This window comes from Dama dama, chromosome 31 (assembly GCF_033118175.1).
Source record: "Dama dama isolate Ldn47 chromosome 31, ASM3311817v1, whole genome shotgun sequence".
NCBI lineage: Eukaryota > Metazoa > Chordata > Mammalia > Artiodactyla > Cervidae > Dama > Dama dama.
This window is the reverse complement of record NC_083711.1, coordinates 35,007,238-35,033,240: the sequence shown is the minus strand read 5'-3', so window position 1 is coordinate 35,033,240 and position 26,003 is coordinate 35,007,238.

Sequence of the window (26,003 nt, the reverse complement as noted above, 5' to 3'; positions counted from 1 at the left end):
GTGCTTTTTTCTTTTGCCATGAGTTACTGAGCATCAGGAAGAGCCCATGGAGAAGGAAATGGCAACCCACTCCAGTATTCTTGCTTGGAAAATCCCATGGACAGAGGAGCCTGATAGGCTATAGTCCAAACAGTCTCAAAAAGTCAGACATGACTGAGTGACTAAGGAACAACAACTGCAAACAATAACTTCATATTGAAACCTGTAATGGATTTATATTTTTATTTGTTCATTTAAATTTAGTTTATTTCTGTATTCCATTTACTGGTTACTAAAGTCTTAATTTTAGCTAATATATTAATATATAGTTTTTATTTAATACTTTTTCAAAGTTGCTATTACCATTTTATGGATTCCAACTTTCTGTTGAAATATTTAGATGTTTAAGTCATTGAATAAAAAAAGCAGAGTGTTGTTTAAGTCAGTTGTCTGAAAATTCCAATATCTGGATCCATTGTTTGTGGACGATACTGTATTTAAGAAATCGTAGAAATAATTTGAGATCTGGGATGATGTTTTACTCCCCTAAAGAAGATTCTTAATTTGCTTCTGACAGATGCTCAAAGACAATAAAGGCAAGCTTCTTGCCAAGGGTTAAATTGTCTTGGGTCACCCTGATGACTCATGGAGAAACTCCAGTCAATTTTTTTAATCTCCCCTTATTTCTAGGATATAGGTTTTAAAATTTCATTCCAAAATGATGAGAGTTCACTATGGCATTTCCTGTATTTTATGTCCTACTAGATCTTCAAGACTGTCAAAAGAACTGTACAATTTTAATCCATGTCTTTGAGATCAGTAATTCACCAAAGGCAAAAATGGCCCTAATCCAAATTGATAAAAACTTTGGATTTCTATCCAGTTCTCAATTTGGACCAGTATTTATTTGCTATCTGGTTAGTTTGCCAGTTCTCTCAGGCAGGCATTTCTAATATTTCACACATTTTATTCTAAATGTCCTCTAAAAGGGAGTTGGTCTGTGTCATTGAGTCTTTCATTTTAAGTGTATTTACTACAGTGTGTTGATGTTTAAAAATATATTGAATGTCACAGCTCTTTTTCAATGCTTTGATTATACCAATAAAGAATCTAAAGTCCAGATTTTATAAATACCCTAATTCACACAGTGAATTTGTGACACTTTCAGGACTCACAGGAAATGCTGTTTATACTGCAAAAATCAGTTTTGTTACTGCTTCTACTTTTGGAAATAATCTTGTAAGCTTCTATCTTTCTATTAAGGTTGTCTTTATAAAAAAGAAAGAATGTCAAACAAATGTCATGATGCACCTTCTTCATTCTTCAGTAGCCAAGAGAAAAATTTATTGTCTGTTACGGTTTGCACATTTTTGATCTTTTGATATAAAACATATATTTTATATCATAAGGGGTAATAGTAAATGAATGTGTGTTGTACATACTATATATGTTTATAGTATAGAATGTATTTACGTTGTGTGCATTCACACCTACGTGAAAGATATATATATGTGTTTGTTTCTGTATATGTGTACATAGCTGTGTATGTGTGTGTGTGAGGCTGTTTATATTACTTGAATAGAAAAAAAAAAATCTAAGGAAAAAATAGTAGATGTCAACATTTAAATTTATGCCATTACAGTTATCAAGTAATTCATTTTTCTACATTTACCTTAAAACACAATGTCATAATAGTCTAAGTATATAACTACAGTTAACCTTTGAACAATGCAGGAGTTAGGAGCACAGACTGTGCTGCCAAAAATCTACATATAACTTTACACTTAACCCGCTTGGTTTCATTGTGGAACCAGACAATCATGGATTGTGTAGTACTGCAGTATTTACTATAGAAAGAATTTGTGTATAAATGGATGCCCACAGTTCAAACCCATGCTTTCCAAGGGTAACTGTATAATAAAAACATTAATTTGCCTATAAACATATTGCAGAGTACATGGAAAATATACTGCATTATAGACTACATGTAATAATCTGAAAAAAGTGAAATTACTCAGAATATCATGTCATGTTGTAAAGAAAACTGCAAATAAAATTATGGGTTTACTGACAAAAAAAAAAAACAAAACTGCAGTCTATATTAACCAAAATAAATAAATAAATAAACACACAAATATTTTTCACTTTTCAAATTATATCATAAAACATTTCTTTGGTATATGAAAATAACAGTCAGTCAGTTCAGTTGCTCAGTCGTGTCTGACTCTTTATAACCCCATGGACTGCAGCACGACAGGCCTCCCTGTCCATCATCAACTCCCGGAGTTTACTCAAACTCATGTCCATCGAGTCAGTGATGCCATCCAACCATCTTATCCTCTACCGTCCCCTTCTTCTCCTGCCTTCAATCTTTCCCAGCATCAGGGTCTTTTCAAACTAGTCAGTTCTTTGCATCAGGTGGCCAAAGTATTGGAGTTTCAGCTTCAACATCAGTCCTTCCTATGAATATTCAGGACTGATTTCCTTTAGAGGGGACTGGTTGTATCTCCTTGCCGTCCAAGAGACTCTCAAGAGTCTTCTCCAACACCACAGTTCAAAAGCATCAGTTCTTTGTGTTCAGCTTTCTTTATGGTCCAACTCTCATATGCATACATGACTACTGAAAAAACCATAGCCTTGACTAGATAGACCTTTGCTGGCAGAAAATAAAAAATAATGGCTAATATAAAAATGTTACATCTTTCTGATTTAGAAAAATTTACCCAATGTATCTTAAAAAGAAGACAAAAGCCATTTAAACATGTAGACAAAATAATCAAGCTAATTAAACCATGGTTTTCAGGGCTTCTGCACATGGTCCTTCTACCTTTCAACTTCAGCTGTGGTCCCTGATTATAGTGAATCATTACAAACCTCGAGAATGCTAAATCACTAATGGACAACTTTTAAATGATATATGAAGTGTTTAAAATTTAAAATTATATAAAATATCTAAGGTGTTTTATATAATTTACAAAATGATGAGTGAGTATTACACATGGTACTTAAAATTTTGTTCATTCCAAGTTCTAAGGCAATAAAAATTATTTAAAAATCAAGATTAATATTTCATAAGTAGAAAGGCCAAAGACAGCATTCTGAGTGATCATAATGCATTTATTGTCACAGTCTTTAGCTGTGATCATGGTTCAATTATTGGATTATAAGTTACTTCAACTGTAACACTGCATTAAAAGTAATTTGCATCTAGATATTTTAAATACATGTTTTTAAAAATCTTCAGTGATACAAATTAAATTTTATTTGGCTATCAATCACACAAAATAACTAAGGAACAATGATATTCATGTTTGTTTCACCATGATCATAAACATAAATGACCTTTATATATTTTAGATGACATATGTTTGGTTTATTTTTAAAATGTATTTTTAATTGGAGAATAATTGCTTTATGATGTTGGGTTGATTTCTGCAGTATAACAATGTGTGTGTTTCTTAGTCACTCAATTGTGTCCAAGTCTTTGCAACCCCATGGACTGTAGCTCGCCAGGCTGCTCTGTCCATGGGATTCTCCAGGCAAGAATACTGCAGTGAGTAGCCATTCCATTCTCCAGGGTATCTTCCAAACTCAGGGGTCAAACCTGTGTTTTCCACATTAGTGATTCATAAGTATACATATATTCCTTCCGTCTTCAGCTTCTCTCTTTCTGCCTGATAAAAATTAATGGAGATTACATTTTATCCAATCCATTCTAATTGAAGCAGAAGAAATTTCTCAAAACCTTATAATGCTAGTTATTTTTATACACAGGGTACAAAGGTACTTGGGTTAAAAAACTTATCTCTTTCTGCTATTAGGATACAACATAGAGATTGCAGAAATATGATTGAAATATCTGAGTGACTGGAAAATTGAATTTTCTTGGGAGAGAGGCCAAGTCAATCTTGCTATCCCATATAACACCTAAAATAGATGTTTCTTGTTAAAAACTATAATAACAATTTTATTTAACTAACAGAAGGGAAAAGGGAGGAAAGATGCAGGTCTAAAATAAAATAGTTAATAAACTTACTATTAATGACCTCAACACACTGTAAGATTTGAGAGTAATTTATAAAGTATGAAAGAATGTATATGAACCATATGTGTTCTTAGTGTTACAATATTTGCATGATCTCTTATTTGTTAGAAAATAATTCATGTATAGATTATGATTATGCTAAGCCTATTAACAGGAAAACTTGAACCTGACTGCCTCATCCCCTACCAGATCAAAGAAAAAATGCAATTATATTTAGTGTGTTTAGAAAAAAAGTCATTGATAAGAATTTGGTTCAATGGTATCAGCGTGGTGTTATTTAAAAGAGGAAAGTCTTGGTACTTAAAAGAGGAAAATAATATTTCTGGTAAGGGGGAAATATGATTCAAAAAGTGATAAGAATACATGTGGTCAGAAATAACTAAGACCAGATCCTGGATGAAAGAAAAATCAACTATCGCCTCAATAGTGACTATAAATAAAGAATAGAGACCATTTTATACCCAAGCCATCAAAACCAAAAATATTTTTAAAGTACTAAACAATTATTATGATCCTAGAAATACTGCCCTGGTGAATATTCTTTCAAACAATGGGAAGTCCTATTAAAAATATCAATTATCAACTAACACTCCTTTTGAAGCAGAGATAAGCAAACTTCATCTCATACATAGGCAACAGAGAAATTGAATGGCAAGGTTACTAAATCAAATGATATTTTAACAGAAATTATGTTTTCTGACTTGAAATCAATTTTTTTTCTGATAAAATCTCTGGAAGTATATTATGAATTAAAATTATTAACATATACAGGTGATTGCATCTTAGAGCATGAAAATCCACCAACATAGTTTGTTCAATTTTAGCTTGAAATAGGACACATTTGCACTCTAAAAGTAAGCACAAAAAAGAAGCTCTTCATATAAAAGCAATAACCAAACTAGAAAGTATACTTAGATCTCCAAAATGATTTCATGTCAGTTCCAACTTACATATAAAGCAAATATTGTTTATATTAGAAAATGTAGAATAGCATTTAAAAATTAATTTCTGACTCTTGAATAAGAATATAGTTCTGAATGTTCATGAATAAGTTAGTCTAATTTCAAAGTTATTTTTATGTGTGTTTTTACATGTTATTACACAAGCCAACCCAGAAGACACAGCAGGGCATAGATTATGTATGTGTAGACAAACCGACCAAAAGGAAAAGCATATTTCATTTCTTTAAGGTTTAAAGCATTATACAAATATTCTGATTCAGATTGACCAATTGTACATGAAGAATTTGATAATACAGTCTCACTTTTTTCAAATGTCTATATCAATGCTTCTAGAGCATATTATCACTTTTGTTTGAAGGTTTCCTATCAAGGTTTCCTTAATCAAGAGATTAAGTTCAAACATCTGATATCTAGTGGATGGTGGGCGATAGCAATTTAACTTATAATGTTGAGAATGTAGGACTTACTGGCTCTGACAAGTAGGAAACAAAAGATAACATCTGCTACCCTTATTTTCCTATTCTATTCTCTTTTGTTAATATGATCCTTTATAATATTCATCTTCTCCCAGAAATAATTTCCACACTGAGTAATTTGCATATTTTCATGCACAATCAACATTTTTTTACCTTTTTAAAATTCTGAACTACCCTAGATATCATTGGCACACAATTCAATTATGTTGGTGTTTGCTTCTCCTTAACTGGTTTACTAGATTAATTTCATCTTCTAAGATGCAATTGGAATGATCTGCTCAACACACTATAGAGAAGTTTCATACTGAACAAATATCCTTTATCCTTTCCTCCCTTGTCTTCTCTTAACCATCAGTATCCACCTTATGGGCTATTTTTATGTCCTATTCTTTTAATATTCAGTTTGCCTGCTAAATGGTCCCATGATCTTTACTCATCTGCTGCTACCGTTGTTCACATGCTCATTCTCTCACAATGGACACTGATACTAGCCTTGTAACTCAGTCTCTTCCCTTCTCAAGTCTATCAAGTACAGCCAGGTAAATTAACCTTCTTAAAATATGGTGTTGATACTGTCACTCCAACTTCTTTGATTTTTCATTGTCTACCAAATAGAGATTTCCTCCCTAGCTTCCGATTTCTGTTACATTGGATTTTTTTTTTTTTTTTTTACATTTTATTCATGTAACCAAAATTTGTTACAGGAAAGATAGAGTGATGGATTCTGGCTGTCCAAGATGAAAAAATAGGATTATTCATCTTAAAAAATTTAACATGTATTGAGAGAAGCAGACATATGTAGTGCTAATTTTTAGATGATAAACACTAGTCCACTATTATAAATAAAGGGAATAATTAAATCTGTTTCAAACAACAACAACAACAAAAATTTAGTTAGACTTGCATATTTAGTTGGGAAAGTTTAGTACATATGGTTAGTATTCTATATGTTATTTAAAGAATGCATCTCTTTTTCATATGTGTCATTTTACTATCTTTACTAGCTTAGTGTTCCCTCAAATCGAGATACTATTTTCTTAACTTGTCTCCATGGAAATTATTTCTCCTTTACCATTTTGCAAACTTCGGGATGGAAGTTAGCCTGCTTTGTATTCTCCAACTTTAGAGCCCCTGGAGTTCTTAGTACAATGCCTTGTATTTAATGAATACTCATTGAGATAAATGTTGAATAAATTTAAAACACATGTAAAATGAGGTCTCCTTGTGGTTTTAATTTCCATATATTTGATTACCAAAGAGAGTAAACTTTGTTATTTTTATCCTCCTTTACTTTATTGTTTCCTCTTCTGGAAAAAAAAAAAAACAAACCCTCATATCCTTTGACTCTTCCCATCTATTTTTCATATTGATTTGTAGGACAGCTTTAGAGATCTGACCCAATACTTTTATTAGTTACACATCTTACATGTTTCTTTTTCTCCCAGCCACACACATTTTTGGGTGGTGTTCTATAAACACAAGTTTTGTTTAACAATAATTTTCATTTCATTCATTTTATTTTGAATGATTTTTATACATTTAAGAAATTTTGCAGCTATTATCTTTTTGAATATTTGTTCTCTGTAATTCTCTTTACCATTCAGTTCTGGAATTCTCTTTTAATATACGTTGTACTCCATTTTAGTCTTCATGATTCTGAACATGACTGAATTATATGGAGTAATTTTTAGGTGTATCTTTAAGTCTACCAATTCTTTCTTAATCTTTGATTACTATTTAAACTAGCCCCCCCCCCGCCCCCTCCCCCCACCATTGCTGTTTCAATCACTGCAGGATTTCCTAACCTTGGATAGATAAATACATTCTGCCTTGTCTGGCCCACTAAACACAACTTTTAAGTATCACCATGGAGTTATATTTTGCCTTTAAAAATAAGTAATATCAAATGGATCAGAAAAGAAGACCAGAATTCAAAGTACTACTCAATGGGCATGAAATTATCAGGAGGGAAAGAAAGTAACAGAGAAAAGTTAGGAAATTAATGATAAGTAAATAATTAAATATTGAAGTTTTCTGATTGAAAGTTTTACAAAATTTATAACAAAGAAGATTATAAAATGATAAAGCCCTGGGTATAATACTAAACATATAAATAGGGTTTCTGACAAGTTACCATACATCTTTTAAATAATAGGAATTAACACTTCCCTGGTGGTTCAGTGGTTAAGAATTCATACTCTCAAAGCAGGGTAAACAGGTTTAATCCCTAGTAAAGGAAATAGATCCTGCAGGCCACAACTAAAAATCCCCCAGATGACAACAAAAAATTATGTGTCACAACTAAGACTCAATGCAGACAAATAATTTTTAAAAACCTAAATAAATAATTGGAATCAATACATTTAAATGGATATAGCATAAGTAATAGTGTTTATAAAATTATGGGGAAAGAATGTCAATTCCAAATACTTCTATATCTAATCTGAATATCATTCAATTATTATATAGTTAAGAAGTATAAATGTTTTCAGACATGTAAGGAAGAAGAGAAGATATCAACATACACTCTCTCCAAGAGCAATATTTAAGAGTTTAATCCAAAATAAATACACAACAAATTAGGTATGGGTAAATAGGAAAAAAGAAAAAATTAATGTGAGCATGAACTTTGTAAAAAATAGATAAATCAAAATAAGTAACTATATCACTTTGAATATATAAAATATTAGTAACTTGGTAATATTGGTGTGTTTGAAATCTAAATAAATATGAACAGTGGCATGGCATCTGTTAAAAATATAGCTTACTAAGGATTTTTGATACAGAAGAGACATAATTCAAGAGAAAATATAATGTGCTCTGAAACTAAAATTAGAAAATTATTATAATAAAATCTAAAGGTTAAACGGCTAGAGAAGGGGCAAAAGAATGTAAAAATCACCATTTATCAGCATGAACATAAGGAAACAATGAGGAAAAAGGTCTTCTCCATGAAGGATTAGGAAAAAAAAGAAGGAAATAATCAAAACAATAAAGAGTAAAAGAAAAAGTTAAATATATCAATCATTGCAGTATACATAAATAGATTATCTTCTCTAACAGAGACTTTCAGTAAAAAATTGAAACCTAACTCTATGCTAGTAAAAGAAAATTCTGAAAAAAGGATGAAGTAAGTTTATAAATACAAGCTGAATAAAGAGATACTAGACAAATTCATGACAAATGGATACTAGACAAATGGAGAAGGAAATGGCAACCCACTCCAGTATTCTTGCCTGGAAAATCCCTTGGATGGAGGAACCTGGTGGGCTACAGTCCAAGAGGTTGCAAAGAGTCACACACAACTGAGAGACTTCACTTTCAGACAGATTCAAATAAAGAGAAAGAAGCAGAGGCAATAATGAATAATGCTAAAGATGAATTTTAAGTATCACTAAACAGAAAATAGTGACATATGTAGACAGAATAGTCAAACATGTAAACGGCAATTAAGAAAAAAAGAAAAAACTGTTAGATAACTAACCTGTTCAGATCCAATCCTGAAAAACAAAGACAGAGAAAGAGAGAGAATTGCTCACAATTCCCACGCAATGTAATTGTGAAAGAAAGAAATCAGATATGCATCCCATCAACAGTACAGAAAACTAGAAAACAGTGAAATACTTACACACTGATGGGAGAAAATGATGCTAAGGCTCTAAAAGCCACAAAGATGTAATAGCAACAATGTCTCTACAGGAAAAGTGGGACAAAGAGATGAAGGAAAGAGAACTCAACACTCCAAAGACTTAATAGCGTTGTGTCATAAAATTTACACTTCTCCAAGATGTGGAACAAACTTCACATCCGTGTTGTCTGCTGCATGAATGGTAGGTAGTTCCTTGGCTGATGGCAGTATCACCATAGATCTGGTTGGTTTCCAAAAGGCAAATTGGGTGATTATAAATAAAGGATCTTACTGACAAACTATTTCTAGATTAATTGTGCTTCTGTAGAGGAGCCTGGTGGGCTGCAGTCCATGGGGTTACGAAGAGTCAGACACGACTGAGTGACCTCACTTTCACTTTTCACTTTCATGCACTGGAGAAGGAAATGGCAACCCACTCCAGTGTTCTTGCCTGGAGAATCCCAGGGACGGAGGAGCCTGGTGGGCTGTTGTCTATGGGGTCGCACAGAGTCGGACACTACTGAGGCGACTTAGCAGCAGCAGCAGTACAGAAGAGAATCTTTGCTCTATGAAATACCCAACAAGAATATTTTTTTTTTCCACTGGATAGGGAGAAGTCGAATAAGAACCAAAACACATAACTGTGCCCCAAGAAATATCCCAGCCTGAAACAGGACCCTGATACTTCACTACCACCAAGTTAAATAATAGTTATCAGCACGTCCCTGATGGTTCAGTGGTTTTATTCTCCTACTCAAAATAAAAGCAGAACACAAATGAAACATTCCCCACAAATAAAGTTGACATTACAGGAAAATAAGTAAGATAGAGGTCATAGGAAACAAAGCAAGGTGTCCCAAAATATAGATATCCTAAAAAGATTAACTGAATCAAAGAGAAGCTGGTAGATATAGAAGATGGGAAAAGAATGACCTACATATATGAACATAAATGGGATCTTCAAAAAGAGAGCAGAATAACAGAACAAATCATGAAAGTACAACAAGAAAAGACAGATGCAAATTTTTCAAAATATAAGTGGGAGATCCATCTGGCCTCAGATTTCTCCATAGTAATGTTCAATACTTGAAGAAAACTTGGGAAATTATTTGTAAAAATTTCAACTGAGAAGCATATCTACTAAAGATTTTATACCTAAACTACCACTCAAGCATAAAGTCAAGAAACGGCAACACTGGATAGACAAGAACTGATGAATACTGCTCTTGTAATAATATGTTGAGGATATTAAAATAGGATAAACTCTGGACAATCAAGAGATGTGTGGAGACAGTTGGTCAAAAGAGATGTTTATGAGACTTCATTGGAACTGGAAAATTCAGGGGAAAAATAAAACTGCTTGTGGGGATTAGGATAACAGAACAGAGGAACAAATAAAATAATCTTTATAATGATATTATTTTTAAATCTGGAAGATCCAAATGAATCAACTGAGAAACTAATAGAAGTTTAAAGAGTGGTGTGAAAACAATATATAGACATCAATATGTTATATATTCAAATTAAACATACACAAATTGTAAGAAAATTAGGATTCTCAAAAATCATAAACATGCTCTTTAACCTACGAATAATATCAAGAAGTGAAAAAAAAGTGAAATTTTAAAATGCTTCTGAAGGATTAAAATTCTCTTCACAGATTAAAAAAAAAAAACAGGCCATCTTCTTGGATGAAAGAAAAATCTATGCAGAAAAATTATTCTAAGAAAATTAAGACAATGAACAAATCAGAAAAACATGATATGTACAACCCTTATTAAAGACAAGGGTGCCTATTTACCATAAATTGCACCATAACATTAACAAAATCTAAATGAAAACATGGAAAGTTCTTTGGGCTAGAAAAGATTCTAAAGTTTTATGGAAAAAGAAAATTATATATATCTTGAAAATTATGAAAGTCTTCCCTTTCATAAACAGATAAACAGGAGGGTCTTCTTATTAGTTATAAAGTCACAGAAATGTAAAGAACATTCTAATGGCATATGGATAAACAAATAGGTCCATGGAACATAGTTTAAAGTCCATGAAAAAGCCAAAATATACTTTCACATTTTCTTTTTAATAAACACACCTCAAGTCATTGAGGGGCTTCTCTGGTAGCTCAGATGGTAAAGAATCCTCCTGCAATGCAAGAGACCTGAGTTCAATCCTTGGGTTGGGAAGATCCCCTGGAGAAGGGCATGGCAACCCACTTCAGTATACTTGCCTGGAAAATCCCCATGGACAGAGGAGCCTGGCAGGCTACAGTCCATGCGGTCACAAAGAGTCTGACATGACTGAACGACTAAGCACAAGTCATTGAAGGAATAAATGATATAGGAATATCTGATCGAAGAACTGATGTAAAGCTAAGTACCCTGCCGTATATAGTGAGTGAAGTGAAGTCGCTCAGTCGTGTCCAACTCTTTGTGACTCCATGGACTGTAGCCCACCAGGCTCCTCCGTCTATGGGATTTTCCAGGCAAGAACACCCGAGTGGGGTGCCATTTCCTTCTTCAGGAGATCTTCCCAATCCGGGATTGAACCCAGATCTCCTGCATTGAACCCAGATCTCCTGCATTGTAGGCTGACGCTTTATCATCTGAGCCACCAGGGAAGTCATATATAGTACACCTGATCAATTCAAAAAGGATTTAAATCTTAGATATATAAAACATTCATAAAATACTAGAAAAAATCATGGCGGCATTGTTATATAAGTCTCCCTAGTGTCTCAGAGAGTAAAGAATCTGCCTGCAATGCAGGAGACCCCAGTTCAGTCCCAGGGTTGGGAAGATCCCATTGGAGAAAGGAATGGCTACAAACTCCAATATTCTCCCTTGGAGATTCCCATGCACAGACGAGTCTGATGGGCTACGGTCCTCGGGGTGGTAAAGAATCAGACATAACTGAGCAACTTTCACCATCATCCCATCCAGGTAATAAAGGTTTTTCTAGCTTCCACACAAATCCCAGACGCTATAAAAAAGACTGGTGAAAACAACTGCATACAATTTTAAAACTCTGCATAAAAATTATCATGAGACAGATTACATGAGTAAAAACACTAGGAAAATTATTTACCACACTTACATCACAGCTATGTCTCTAACTTTTCCATATCAAACACCCTTGGGTAAATGGACTAGTTGATTGAGGTTCAACCAGGAACCCAAGAATCTTGGATACAAGAAAATTAAGACACAGATAAATCTTGTTACCCCATTCCAGGCTGCTACTGGAATGCAACCAGCATACCGAGTGGAAAGTTCTTTAGTACAGAGCTCCCACATTAGGCTAATAAAAATATGAACACCTCAATACGGAAAAAAAGACAAGAATATATACATTATAGAAGACAAATTTACAGAGAACAGGGTTAAAAGGGAGGATTGTCAATATATTACCTTCCATATATTTTGAATTTTGAACTTAAATGCAAAAGAAAAAAAATTAAATATGTTTCTGACTATGCCTAATTAAAACTGTAATAAAAACTGAAAATATATACTATCTAGGATCTCAGTACAACGTAGATATTAACACACTAACTGGTTTTCCTAAGTTCTAATATGCCACCTATTAAGTGTGTGAGCTTGGGCAATTTTTTTTTAAATGTCCAAGCTTTAGTTTTATATTCGCAAGATGGGAAAAATAACACATACTGCAAAAAGATTTTCTAAGGATTTACTAAAATAATACATATAAAATGCTAAAAGAATATCTGATCCATAAATACAAACTTAGCAAGCAGTGAAATTAATATTTCATATAAAAATGGGTCACAATAAAGCTTAAGCTCTTAAGTTGTTCCCAGAAGAAAATGTATAACCTTAAGTATTTTTCTCAATTAAAGAAAGGAAACTAGAGTCATTTTTATTTACATATATTTGGAATTAAATATTTAAGTACAATTTGAATGTTTGCCTGGTCTTTTGTCAAAACTCTCATTCACCAGTTTGTTCATCAGTAGTCAGCTTGCTTCATTTCTATAGCAGGAGTGTGATAAATAGGCTTTCCACCATAATGTAGGTATATTGTTTTATTGCAGTACAATTAGAGAGAACATTTTTGCTATATACACATAATACATAGACATGCTTGTGACTTTTCAAATCTTTGTGGAAAAGAAAATAGTATACCTAAGTTCAAATTGTAGAAAAAAATATGTACCAGCCTACAGCACAATGAAATATTATCTATTAATATCTGGAATTTAAATTGAAAGTTAAACTCCTGTAATATACTAAATATTTAGCATTTTTGTTCTTTACAATTATTATGTAATAATACATGATTATAAAAATCTTTAAATCTAAGAAATTAACTAAAAAGAGTTATGTAAATTCCATAATTCAGAAGTAACCAGTATTAATATTTTAGTATATATACTTCCCTGATGGCTCAGCAGGTAGAGAGGCCATCTGCAATGCAGGAAACACAGAAGACATGGTTTCAATCCCTGGTTGGGAAGATCCCCTGAAGGAGGAAATGGCAACTCAGTCCAGTATTCTTGCCTGAAAATTCCCATAGATAGAGGAACCTGGTAGGCTACAGTCCAAAGGATCACAAAGAGTCAGACTTGACTGAGCAGCTAAGCTTGCATATATAGTTTTAGACTCTTCCAATCTATGGGGAAAAAAAAAAAATCTATAAATCCACATATTATAGAATTAAATGCTTTTAATTGAATAACTTCTGCTTAAATATGAACATATATATATATATATATACACACACACATGTGATTGTAAGACTGAATTATGGGAAGACATACACAACAGAGTCTGTTGTTATACAACTTGAAATTGTCAGTTGGCTTTGAGCATACACCCATTTGAATTCTCTTTCTTGACTGGTGGTGGGAACAAGCCCTGTTTTGCATAAGGCACAACCAAAAGGAAGAGATGGGATGTGTAAAAGGGGGAAGAAAAGAAGGATTGTTAAAATGACTCCTTTGGGGTTGTCCTGCATCCATGTCTTGGGAAAAGTAAAAGTGAAAGTCGCTCAATTGTGTCTGACTCTTTGCCAGAATTCTCCAGGCCAGATTACCGGAGTGGGTAGCCTTTCACTTCTCCAGGGAATCTTCCCAACCCAGGGATTAAACCCAGGTCTCCCACATTACAGGCAGATTCTTTACCAGGTGAGCCACAAGGGAAGTCCATGTCTTGGGAAGGTCTGTATAGTAAAAGATTTGTCTGCTTGAGCTGTAACTGAGCTATAACTTGCCTGTTTTTTTGTTTTCTTTTTTTAAACCCTTTAGTCCACATTCCAAATTTTTGTTACAATGAGACAAGAACTAGGGGAGAGAAATAGACCAACCTGACAGAATTATTATAGGTTTGGTTCCAGACAACTGCAATAAAGTGAATATCACAATAAAGTAAACCATACAAATTTTATTTGCAATATACCATAGTCTATTAAGTGTTCTATAGTACTATGCTTTAAAAAACAACTTGTGTACATTAATTAAAAAATATAACTGTTAAAACATACTAACATCATCTATGCCTTCATTGAGTTATAATCTTTTATATAACCTACTGGCAGATAATTTGAAATACTGCAAGAATTACCAAAATACGGCACAGAGGCACAATGTGAATAAATGCTGTGTGAAAAATGGAATTAGTAAGCCTGCTCAACATATGGTTGCCACAAACTTCCAATCTGAAAAAAATACAATACCTGTGAAGCTCACTAAAGTAAAGAACAATAAAATGAGGTATGTCTGTAAATTGATTTGAATATTTATCTAGAGTTACACTGGGCAATTATCTAAAACTAAATTTTGAAAATAATATACAGATTAGCTTAATTCTATTAGCATTTAGCACATAAAGAACAAAAACAATTTTTTCTACATTTTCAAAATAAGAATGTTATTCTCAAGCCATTAAAATTTCAAACATTAACATTATTATATTCTAATACAAAATATTTAAAATGATATATCTATTGTAGTTTTTCAAATGCAAAAAATCATCCAAATTCAATTATTTCACATAGAGAATAGTATTCTAATTTTAGAAATGGAGAAAGTTGAAGAAAACTACCAATATGATACTTATTGTGGTATTTATTAGTTTTTGTGGTAGGCAAAATATGTTGCTTATAATTTGAATATTGACAGATAATGTTGTGGATGTCACTCATAAGAAAGCTAGATTTCTTTCAGATGGCATTTTGATTATAGACAAAGAAAATAGGTAATAACTATAATATTGTAACATGCATGGTTTATGAATAAACACTGAATTTTTCAGTAAAACAGTAGATTACCATTGAGTTAAACAGCTAAAGGCAGATATGGCATTTCTCCAAGAAATATTCTTGTAGAGAGAGAAAATATTGAAGCAGGGACTTAGAGGTCTGATTTCTTTTCATTTAACTCCTCTGAAGAAGGTAGAGCAATAATTCTAATTTATAGCAATAATCTCTTATATGATTAACTAATGGTAGATAACTCAGGAGGGTGTATAGTTGTTTATGATGCAAATGTGGCAGAACGAGAGTAACAAAACTCACCAGCCTGTGATGTCAATTATTGTTTTAAAGCATAAGTCTACTATCATTATATTGTCCTTTTAGGATTTGCATCTAGAGATTAATTTACAAGAAATAATTGCCACTGAAGTTAACTACATCATAAAGCTGAAAATTATCCCTCTATAGAAACATATCCATAGATTTATGTACTTAAAATGAGAAGGGACCAACAGAATTAGAAAGGAAAATACACACGCCTTATTGCAGCATTGCCACTTGACTTCAATAACACAGAACTTTCATTTAAAAAAAATTGGGAGGCTTCCCCAGTAGCTCACTGGTAAAGAATCCACCTGCCAATGCGGAAGAAATGGATCCATTACTGATCTGGGAAGATCTCACAGGCTGCAGAGCAGCAAAGCCCGTGGGCCACAACTATGAAGCTCATGGGCCCTGGAGCCCATGCTCCACAGCAAAAGAAGCCGCCCCAAAGGGAAGCCCACACACCGCACAGAGCAGCCCCCACTCACCGCAACTAGAGAAAGTCCACCCAGCAATGAAGACACAGCACAGACAAAAATAAGTATATTTTTTTTAAAGAAGACTCTTTAAAGAAAAAAAAAATCTGACCTGAAGGTAGATTTATGAATCAGTATCTCAAGGAGAAAGACTGAGCAATCTGTATGTGATCCTTGTGCCCGAGAATGTTTGCAACACTGTTGATAGTGACAAAGTGAAAATGTTAGTTGCTCACTTGTGTCCAACTCTTTGTGATCCCATGGCTCCTGTGTCTATCGAATTCTCCAGACAAGAATAGTGGAGTTGGTAGCCATTCCCGTCTCCAGGGTATCTTCTCAATCCAGGGATAGAACCCAGGTCTCCTGCATTGCAGGTGGATTCTTGACCATCTGAGCCACTAGGGAAGTCTCTTGCAATACTGTCTTCTATAGCAATTCTTAAAAATACCCTTCGTTTAAGATTTTACAACATCACTTAGCAATCCATTACAGAGTTTCAGAAACTTGATGAAAGATTCATTTTTTTCTTTAACCTCTATTAATCTATTATCTGACATTTATTTATTTTTCTATTTCTCACAGAAACAGACAAGAACACTTTTTTCCCCCATCAAACCCAAGATAATGTCAGCAACTTCACAATATCATCATTTAAAAAAAAAAAAAAGCAATATGCATTTTCCCATTCCTTCCATTATTCAACAATTTCTATTAATTATTTCTGGTAAACCTTTGCTTTTGTATCTGAAATAGACACTTCTGTAGGTATAGTAGAGATTCCCAGCACTTGCTTGCCTCCAGTTCTCTTTTATTGCTCACAGAAGGCTTGCGCTTTTTTGACCCTTTGAAGTTAGGCGATCATATGACTATATCTGAACAACCGACTCTGACAGGAAGAGGTGTATGTTACTTCTGAGTCAAAACATTTGATTGTCAGCGAGAGGCTCTCCAGAATTCTCTTTACCTGCTATCTTGCCGCAAAAGCAGAATCATGTGTTGAGACGCAGGTGCTATAGGACTGAAGCATCTTAAATCAATGAGCTCTAACTTCAAGGCCAGCTGTGCTGGAGAGTTGCTCAGACCTATGGCATAAATGTGTGAGCAAGTATGTTTACTGTGTTTACTATTAAGATATTGGAGTATATTACTGTAGCATAACCTAGGTTATCCTGTAAATAAATTAACAGCATGCCATTATACAATCACAGCAAAACTTCAAATGAATAGACAACAATTTTTCAATGTCCTCTCAGTTATTCTTTCCAAATGAAGGAGTGACTAAACTCAATCCCCTTTGTACACACACATAGCTAAGTACAGAATCTGTGTGCCACTGAACAGTTCACATCCTTCCCTGGCTGCCAACATCATTTCATCTGTTCCCAGGGCCTTGAGAGTCTGTACTGTGCTGTCAAATTCCTCCCCTGAATCACAGGAGACAGTGACAGCGAGAAATGGTAGAACCTTATGTCACAGGCAGGAATTACTAGGACTGCCTACAGTGTGACTGCTGCTCTCAATATGCTTTTCCAAAGTGTAAGGGCATGATAATTTCATCTCGCCTCCTTCCAACCTAAATGCAAGGGGACTTTCAGTAACTCGGTGAGGCTCACAGTGAGAATTTTCTCTTTTCCTTATTTATATCCTCCTTAAACTTATTTCTTCTTTTGCACTATATCAATTCTGTACTAAATATATAACCAGATTATTTTACCACTTCTTATCATTTAAAGAAGAATGGAGGAGGGAAGTGAGAGAAGAACCTGTTTGATTGATTTTACTATTAATATAATTACCATTTTTGAAAATATTATGATATTATGAGATAAATGTAAATTGTGTAAGGAATTATGCTGTGCTGTGCTTGGCTGTGTTCAACTCTTCGCAATCCCATGGACTGTAGCCCTCCAGGCTCCTCTGTCCATGGGGATTCTCCAGGCAAGAATACTGAAGTGGGTTGCCATGCCCTTCTCCAGCAGATCTTCCCAACCCAGGGATCAAACCCAAATCGCTACATTGCAGGTGGATTCTTTACCATCTGAGTCACCAAGGAAGCCCAAAAATATTGGAATAGGTAGACTATCCCTTCTCCAGGGGAACTTTCTGACCCAGGAATCAAACTGGGATCTTGTGCATTGCAGGTGGATTCTTTACCAGCTGAGCTACCAAGGAAGCCTGTGAGGAATTATAGCTATGCCAAATTTCAGGCTTTTCAAATTTGCATGTAACTCAAGTTTCTTGGGTCAAAAAGAAAGACTAGATTAGTATGATACCTAAGATACTTCTATTACTTTTCCTCCATTATGTCTGTGATCTATAATAAATTATGGGTTTCCCAAGTGACACTAGTGGTAAAGAACCTGACTGCCAATGCAAGAGACGAAAGAGACACGGGTTTGACCTGGGTAAGGAAGATCCCCTGGAGGACGGCACGGTAACCCACTCCAGTATTCTTGTCTGAAGAACTCCATGGACAGAGGAGCCTGGTGAGCTATAGTCCATAGGGTCGCAAAGAGTTGGACATAACTAAAGCAGCTTAGTATACATGCACATCATAAATTGTGCATTTCTTGTGCATTTTACAAGATAAATGCTCATGTTGTTAACAATCTATCTGATTAAGTTTAATTTACAAATTTTGGGCCCATTCCATTTTTTTATTTTCAGTAAAGTTGATTCTCTAACCATATTTAAGATTATGTATGAGAAATGTGGATGAAATCTCTGTAAGCTTTCTTAGGTGCATATCAGCTTTTGGACTTCACTGCTGATACATCAAGGGTTGCACTGTAATTTGTGGCAGGCAATATAATGTGTTCTTCTACAAGAGTTTCAACTTCTTCAGGAAAAAGAAAAAATCCCCATGATCTTGATTTGAAAAAGAGAAACGGTACTTTTTGGAAAAGAAGATGCTTGAATTGTGGCATTCTAGGAGTAGAACAAGGAAAATGACATGGTTGTGCATTACTTATAGCTTCCACCAAACTCTTTGGTTTAAGACTCATATACTTTATTTTATCATCCATCCATCCATGCATTTATGCTCAGTAGCATCTGACTCTGTGACCCCATGGACTGTCGCCCACCAAGCTTGCTGCTTATGGAATTTTCCAGGCAAGAACATTGGGTGGATTGCCATTTCCTCCTCTAGGGTATCTTCTTAACCCAGAGATCGAACCCGTGTCTCCTATGTCTCCTTCATTGGCAGGCAGATTCTTACCACTGAGTCACCTGGGAAGCCTCACTCTTACTTCATCAGGATAAACACCCTCTTTATTTTATTCCTTTATTTTTTGTGTGAGTTTTAGAGAGAAAATAATGAGTATAATCAGTTTAATATGTTTTACTGAGAATCCTTTCTAGTTTAATTACTTTTCTTTTTCTTTTTGAAAAGGATCCCATTCAGTGAGTGCATTTCTTATTTTTGCTAAGAAATAGACTATTCAAAAGGCAATGAAATTCCTTGCCTAATAACTCATTTTTATTTATCTTAAATTAACCTATGTCTCCATTTTCCATTAGTTCTATATCTATCTAACTCCATAAGGGGATTTTTTGAGAAAAAATTTAACAAGTTGAAATTTTAAAAAATATCAAGGAATATAAACTTAGATAAACGGCTGCAAATTGGATATTTTATGAAATATTGCCTATATATTTGATAAAGGGAAGACTTTAGACTGGAATATGTAGATAATACATATCAGATGCTTTGCTTGCCTGTCCAAAGGACCCAGGAAATGCTGTTGTTTACCAGCTAGGTAGACACTTTCTTTCCCCCCTAAGATTTAAAGTTCTATCGTTTGTGGATTTCCATTTCCAGCTCCTTACATAAGAGGCTAGGGGTTTACCACTTGTCCTAAAAACAAATGAAAAAACTGACCAGACTGAAAAACAAACACCTCTACTCCAATCTATAAGAAGGAAAAACATAGGACAAACCACTATCCTTAAAACTGGAGAGCCAGAAAGGCAACAGAACACTGGGCTTTGTGGCTTATCAGCACAGCTGCTCACAGGTGGAAGTCCGTGGGAGCCAGTGCCAAGGTAGGGAAACTCAAACTGTAATTGACAATTTGCTGGAGTCTCAGCATGCCCATGTCTGAGAGTTAAAATCTCCATGGGCAACCAGGCATAGGGGAACCCTCACACTATCATGAAATTTACCACCAGAAGCCTGACCAGATGCCCACAGTAGTTATCTGAGAAAAATCCCCTCAGTTTCTGGCAAGGGAAAGGGAAAAAGAGAACCATTCTGAAACACACTGTGTTTAACAAGTCCTGCCCTAAGGGAAAACTAGTTAACCTGCTGGGTATTATCAGAGCCTAACTAAACTGAGGGAAAGAAAATACCCAACTCTAGCCTATTCTAGCCATGCTGTTTCACTTAAAGGGAAAAATGACTAAGAAACTCTTGTGGAATTCAAAGTCCAGAGACATAGATTCACTGAAGACTGAGACCTGATCATAATATTACACTATGGAATTCTGATCTCTCTGGATGTAGCTCTAGGTGCCTAAATAGATTATGATGACGTAAGTGTAAAGCCTTGACTAAATTGGGACCAGAAAAAAATTAGGCTGTGATTTCTGAGAGCTGGAAGAACATATACATCTTGCATATGACTGAATTTTACATATGAAACACATTACTAGATCTGTGTCTCTTTCAGGGCTATGAAGAAGAGTGAAGATTAAACACGACAGGACTTCTATATGCAACTGACTCAAGCAATTGTATATAAATTAAAAAAGCAGTATATTCACTTAAATATCATTGTAAGCTCTGAAGGAAAAGGTAGTGGTATTTAATTGCTCCTTGATGTCAGGGACTATATCTCTATATAATGAACACATCATGAACACTCAGTGCATGCTTATTAAATAAATGAATAAAGGAACAAATGAATGAAGAAGAATGATAACTGGCTTTCTATCATATTTTACACAGAACCATATATAATTATTAGTCATGAGAGACATGCAGAGAATGCTAGGAGATTTTTAGATTCTGAGGAGGTATGCTATGAGGAATTTACCCTTGTGATGTATTATTACATGACTAAGGCATTTCAAAGCAAGTTTAATATTGATTACAGTACTCACCCAGAAAATAAGGGATAAACAGTGGAAGCTAATGAGTTTGGAGTTTCCTCTCAGAATTTTAATAAACACAAAGAAATTTCTGGGAATCAGAGACTATTTTAAATGTTTCATGAAGGGAAATTTTGTTTGGGTGTTGTATCTTGCTGGTCTTTCACTTGGACTTTTAAAGTAAAAACTAGGCTTAGAAACCCACTTACAACAATATTAGTTGTATTACTTTTTAACAATTACTAGTTGTATTACTTTCTTTTGAATTGTCTTCTGAGATCCCAGGCTAATAAAAAACATTTGAACTTCTTTGCTATTCTTTGGTTTTTAAAAACAACATATCAGACAAGTATCCATGGAACTAGAGGAAAAGTTTAGTTAGCAGGGTAAGACTCAGTGAAAAAACAAAACTCATGTTGAAGTTTTAAGATTTTACGATAGTATACTTAGGAGAATATCTTGTAGAAATTAGCAAATGTTGGATTTTTTAATACAGAAGAAAGGTGTTAGTCGTCTTTCAGATGTAATTATATTCGTTTGTTTGCTTGTTTTTTGACTTACTAGTGCTAAATGTATGGACCAAGTTTCAACGTTCCATGCTCATTTCAGCTTTTTCTCTTTTCTCTTTTATAGGTTTCCTACTTCCTTTCAAAAAAATCTTATGTACTTCTAACTGCCTCAGTGTCTGCTTCACGATCTTCCTGCATGACCCAACTAAATCAGGAAGAAAGATTATAGGCTTTAGTGTTGTACATTCCTTTGAGACACTTACAAACTTGAACAGATAGGACATCGAAAAGACAGTATGAAGTAGATACAATTAGGCTTAGATAAAATGACAAGAGGTTGAAGGGGTGGGCAAGATGTGCATGGATGTCATGATAGTAGACAATAGGACAGTCTTAGTCAACACCAAGGATGTTTCAGAGCAAAGATGATCTAATAGAAGAGTCCAGCATTATGCAGAAATAAGTCAGCATGAAGATGCCCATCACACTGGCCAGTTGGTTAGGGGTGCCCCAGAAGAGTTCAACCCCTGCTCAAAAGCTGAAGCAGGTCCCAATGGTTCAAACACATAGAGGCTAACTAAACTCCTTGCAGCGAACAGCAGTCTATGCTTTGAAGGAAGTTACAGTGATACAAGTGATACAGCTTCTCAGGTGGGGCAGCCGTCTGCCTGCTAATGCAGGAGAGGTTGGTTTGGTCCCTGGGTCAGGAAGATCCTCTGGAGCAGGAAATGCAACTCACTCCATTATTCTTGCCTGGAGAATTCCATGGACAGAGGAGCCTAGTGGTCTACAGTCCATGGGATCGCAAAGGGTAGGACACAACTGAGTGACTGAGCGTGCATGCACAAGTGATGTAACCCCATAACTGACATGTCTCCAGCCTCAAGGATGCCTGAAACTTTGCGTCTTGGTTAAACTTTCAGTATCAGCTCAGTTAATGTATAGAAATGCACCAGATCTAAAATAAGCAAGGACTTTTTTTCTTGCTATGTAGTCTACACTATTCTAAATTAGAGCACAAACACAATGTACTTGAGGATTTTGAGATTGTTTATTTTATAACCTGTACTGAAGAGCAAAAGGTGAAAGCTGAAAGAACACCACTGGTTTGTTTTTCTGAGCTGAGATAGGTCTTGCCTCAATTACTCATCTGCCGAGACAAAGCATACCTCTGAACAATGTCTGCTTGGGTTCTAGAGATGCATTTGAGAGTCATAAGACTGCCATTGCATTGATGCTATGATGCATTGATGATGGGATTCTTAACTTGGCCATTTTTTTTTTAAACAGACCACTGTTTTCAAATAAGATGCAGCAACTATGTCAGGTTTCCTCTCCAACCTGAAGCAGAAATCCTACAGGAGGCTTGATAAACAACTGTAGTAAATTCATATCATGGAATAGTCTTTCCAAACAAAAAGGAATAAAATACTAATTCATACACCAACCTGGCTGAATGCTCACACATTCATGCTGAGAAGCTAGACTCAAATAGTACCCACTATATGACTGAACACAAATAATGTTTTGGAAAAAACAACTTTTATCCAGTATGATAAGAGTAAGAAGAGTAGAGAAGGTAAGAACAGAATGTGAAAGGGTAAGAAGAAACATCATCTTGATAGGCATGTAGATTACTCAGATGGAAGCATTTGTCAAAAATCAAACTGTACATTTATGATTATTTATGCATTTCACTGAATACAATTTATACCTCAATTTAAAATAAAGTTTCTCTAAAACCATCTATTGAATGGCCCTAGAATAGCATTCAAACTTTTGACTTTTAATAATATCCATTTGTGTGGTACCTAAAATGTTGAGTCATTGAGATTATCAACAATTTTAACTTTAATGTATGATAATAGCCCTAATTCCTAAAATTATCTCTGTTTGAATAGCTTATGTATTTTATTTCAAATTAATATTTATTATGTATATCCCAATGTGCTTCAACATCAGGAATAGAGAGAATTCAAATAAGAGGACTAATATACATGTAGAATTATATTTGAATCATTTTTTTGAGATGAATATACAATTTTTGTATTGTTGGAAATGTTCAGCCATTGGTTCTCACAGTTTTCTTCTCTATAACAATTAGCAGGAGGACACTTTAAATAATTATGAAAATTGAAATAAATAACATATTATTGATAATAAGGGACATCTTTAAAATGGAGCAGTTCCTTGGAACCGAATGATAAAATGGATTTAAAGAAGGACATCACTGTAGGCAGACTGGAACATACATAGCACCCATAAACATGCCGAAGCTCTGTCTTTTGAACTGACGATAGAACTTCCAGAAAAACTGATAGCCTCTCTAGGTGAATCTAAATGCTGTTATTCCCTTTCTTCTAGACCAAACGAAGCTGCCCAGTTTATTGATGGAACTTCCTGAGCCTGAAAGAGGTAAATCTTTCATCATTTTCAGAGCAGACACTGAAACTTTGTTGAAAAGGGTATGGCGATTCTGTACAACAGGCATAAGAAAAGGCATCAGACTGGTTGTGTGTCCTAATTGGACTCTTCATTTTGGTTTTATCCAGAATAGATACTTATTCTATTTTGTGCAACACCTACCCTGTAATCCAAGTGACAGTTGAGAGAAATAATTAGGAGTTTGCAATAATGGATTGTGGACAAATTCTACTACCTCTTAAGATTACATTTCAGTAGAAAAACATATATTTTACCACTCCACAGGACAAAAACTTAACTAGGAAGCACAATATCATTGGCAATCACCTGTCCTACCACTGGTATGGTAGCAATTTGATTGAGAAGCAGAATTAAGTAGCTCAATAAAAATAGATGGGCAAAAACTGGAAACAATGTCCTTTCTTAGGTGAAATAATGCAGAAGAGAGTATATGTGTATGAGTGTGTGTGTGTGTGTGTGTGGTGGTGGTGGTGGTGGTGATGGAGGCATTCAAAGAGTGAAAATCATTTCAGAAAATTTGTAATATAGGGTATATGGCCACAGTAAACTGATTTTCTATACAGGGAAATCCGAAGCCGTATTGTATGGTTCAGATTTTGATGATCATTAATATTTTACCATACTTCTTTTCATGAATCAAATATTATAAAATTTGCTGTTACAGAAATAATAAGTATGCATGAGAAAATTATAAATGTTTAACCAGTCATCTGGTTGAATAAAGGCCACCCTGATGGCTCAGCGGTAAAGAATCCACCTGCAATGCCGGAGATGCAGGAGACACAGGTTTGATCCCTGAGTTGGGAAGATCCCCTGGAGGAGGAAATGGTAACCTGCTTCAGTATTCTTGCTTGGAAAATCTATGAACGGAGGAACCTAGCAGGCTACAGTCCATGGGGTTGCAAAGAGTTAGACATGATGGAAGTGACTGAGCACTCACACATGGTGATTGAATAAAATTAATTAAAATATTAAAAGCAGCATTGTTTCCTTCCCTCTCAGCGATACCTGATAATTTGACCTTTAACTAGCAGTTGGTTACATCATTGACTTGAGAGATATATCATAGAGAGTGCTGTTCTGTATTCAGTTGTACCTGACTCTCTGCGACCCCATGGACTCTAGCCCACCAGGTTCTTCCATCCATAGAATTCTCCAAGCAAGTATACTGGAGTGTGTTACCATTTCCTACTCCAGGGGATTTTTCTAAGCCACAGATCAAATCCTTGTCTCTTCTGTCTCCTTCACTGGCAAGCAGATTCTTTACCATTGTGACATCCGGGAAACCCCATAACGGAGTGTGGACTAAGGTAAATGAAGGTCTTGTGGAGGGTGCTATATTCTGTGAGCTATTCCAACAATAACCCAAGCACACAGTACTACCTGGCTGTCAGTATTGTTTGCTGTAGCGTACATGAAATAAAATGCAACTGCAACACATCCCAGAAAGAAAGCTTGTCACATGACCCTGAGGGAACTGTATGATTAGGGTTTTAAAAGTCAAAGGGGAGACAGCTGTTATCCAATCTGAACTGAGGTAGTCTATACTCAAATCAGTCTCATTTCTTAGGAGTTATAAGAAACTGCATCTAAGAATCAGAAATGGGTTGATTTTAAGAAATTCTTCATGAGCCGGAGGGCAACCCTCTGACAAGAAGATGAAGGTGCTAAGTTATTGGGTATAAATGTAGCCAAGGGTAAAGGAACCCAAAAGAATAGAAGCAGAATTTCGAGGCCACTGCATCAAATTCAGCAGAGCAAAAGCCAAGATACTAAAGGTTGACACTTCCTACTCCATCAGACTCATGGACAATTTTTCACCAAGTTCTATTGATTTTATTTCTTCAGTACC